Genomic DNA, 2,924 nt, shown 5'->3' on the forward strand with positions numbered 1-2,924 from the left:
CAGCGGCCATGGCTCACGGGCCCAGCCGCTCCGCGGCATGCGGGATCTTCCCGGACCGGGGCGCGAACCCGGTTCCCCTGCATCGGCAGGCGGACGCGCAACCACTGCGCCACCAGGGAAGCCCCACAAGCATTTTTATTTTACCAGTTAACTCTTGTTTATTTTCCAAAGGTAGCAGCAATTTTACACTCAGCATCAATGTATGAAAGTACCTATTTGCTTGAATCATTGCCAACATTGGAGGTCGCTGTACTTTAGCATTTTTGTCATTCTCATAGCTGTCAGTGGACTTTTAGACTTAAAAAGATAGATTTGTAATTTCTTGTTCCTTTATACTTTAAAAGTCCAGATGTACTATTATAAAATGTTCCTTTTAAATAGAAAAGCTTACATGTTCTTATTTACCCCATCAGACTTTTATTACAATAACAGTTTTACAACATAAGAGATATAGAAAGCAACCAACATCTCTCCATAAATATTGTTCAGTTCTTGTCCATATGCATTTCAGTTTTACAAAGATATGGTTCTAGCATAGTGTAATTTTGCACTTTCAATTTTTTACTGTACATTACAAGATAAATACTTTCCCTGTCTTCCCTTTAAACAGCTGCTTAATGTTTCATGGTTAGTATCTGTAACTCATTAATGATTCACCCATTGTAGAATGTCTGAGCTACTTTTCTGGTTTAATAATTACAGATAACTGTGAAGTGAAAATATTCATAAATATGAAGTCATCCTTTTTTTAAGCAGATTTTCCTTGGATAAATTTCCAAGAATGGAATAGAATAAATGTGTTAAGAGATCTTGAGACACTGTACCAAACTCTTTTCCAAAAGGGTAGTACCTATTCATCCAGGCACAAGCAAAGGATTAGGTTTCCTTTTTTTTTTTAAACATCTTTATTGGAGTATAATTGCTTTACAATGGTGTGTTAGTTTCTGCTTTATAACAAAGTGAACCAGTTATACATATACATATGTCTAAATTTCTGAATGACATGTCAAGATCTCTAAATTAGGACCTGGCAATCTCTATTTTTCATCAGGGTTTTTTTTGACATTTTAAAACCTCTCTATGCCATTAGAAACAGTGACTATCCTTGGGCGAGGAAATGACTGGAATAGGAAGAAAGCAAGGTTCTGTGACCCTGCTTATGTTCTGTTTCTTGATTTGGAAACCAATTAGTCAGATGTGTTCAGTTTGTGAAGACTAGGAGAGCAGGACCCTTCAGATTGGAACACTTTTCTCTATGCACGTCATATATGAATAACTGTCCAAGAAACATGCTGCAGGAATTTCATGAGAATGTCTGTCACATTGCAGAAAGACACATGAACGCTCTAGAACATTTTGCCAGGCACCACTTTGGATTGGATTTGAATTATCTATATACGTCATATGTTTTGCTATGTACCATCAAGGATGTTCCAAAGCACCAAGTCCTGCAGGTGTTAGGAAATTGCCCCAAGTCCTAGATGATCAAACATTCTTTGTTTCCTAAACTTTGGCAGCAGTCTGATGGAGGCACCATTAGGAAAACCAGATCTGTCAATCTGGAGCTTACTTTTTCTAAAATTAAACTTTGGGGAACTTACCTGGTAACAAGGTGCAGGAAGGTTAGACCACTGTTCTGAGACCTGCAGCTAACTAGTGGTAGAGATAGAACTAAACCCAGGCCTCCAGTTCCCCAGAAAGGGGTTTTTTCCCAACCTTCTCCCCAGCCTTAGGCCAGTGTCAGACAAAAAGTTGTTGACTGAAGTCCTTCAGTGAACTCCAGCGGGGCCTGGTTGAAGCTCTCCTGGTGTACTTTTAGTCCTTCCCCAAGATATTCTCAACCTTACTTCTTTGTTAATTTGGAACCTATACTCTCCTGCTGGGAGAACCATGGACTTTTATGCTTTGCACCTGTTGCCTCCTTCACCTAGAAGATCCTTCTGTGTTCAGTTCTTCGAATATCTTACCTTATTTAAAATACTCGAAACCAAGATGGCAGAGTAGAAGGACGTGCTCTCACTCCCTCTTGTGAGAACACCAGGATCACAACTAGCTGCTGGACAATCATCGACAGGAGGACACTGGAACTCACCAAAAAATATACCCCACATCCAAAGACAAATGAGAAGCCACAATGAGACGGTAGGTGGGGTGCAATCACAGTAAAATCAAATCCCATAACTGCTGGGTGGGTGACTCACAGACTGGAGAACACTTATACCACAGAAGTCCACCCACTGGAGGAAAGGTTCTGAGCCCCATGTCAGGCTTCCAAACCTTTGGGTCCGGCAATGGGAGGAGGAATTCCTAGAGAATCAGACTTTGAAGGCTAGTGGGATTTGATTGCAGGACTTCGACAGGACTGGGGGAAACAGAGACTCCACTCTTGGAGGGCACACACAAAGTAGTGTGTGCATCGGGACCCAGGGGAAGTAGCAGTGACCCCATAGAGACAGAACCAGACCTACCTGCTAGTGTTGGAGTGTCTCCTGCAGAGGCGGGGGGTGGCTGTGGCTCACCGTGGGGAAGAGGAAACTTGCAGCAGAAGTTCCAGGAAGTACTCCTTGGTGTGAGCCTTCCCAGAGTCTGCCATTAGCCCCCCCAAAGAGCCCAGGTAGGTTCCAGTGTTGGTTTGCCTCAGGCCAAACAACTAACAGGGAAGGAACCCAACCCCATCCATCAGCAGTCAAGCAGATTAAAGTTTTACTGAGCTCTGCCCACCAGAGCAACACTCAGTTCTACCCACCACCAGTCCCTCCGATCAGAAAACTTGCACAAGACTCTTAGATAGCTGCATCCACCAGAGGGCAGACAGCAGAAGCAAGAAGAACTACAATCCTGTAGCCTGTGGAACAAAAACCACATTCACAGAAAGATAGACAAGATGAAAAGGCAGAGGGCTAGAAAAGGACCTACAAAAACAA

This window comes from Physeter macrocephalus, chromosome 14, assembly GCF_002837175.3.
Source record: "Physeter macrocephalus isolate SW-GA chromosome 14, ASM283717v5, whole genome shotgun sequence".
Taxonomy (NCBI): domain Eukaryota; kingdom Metazoa; phylum Chordata; class Mammalia; order Artiodactyla; family Physeteridae; genus Physeter; species Physeter macrocephalus.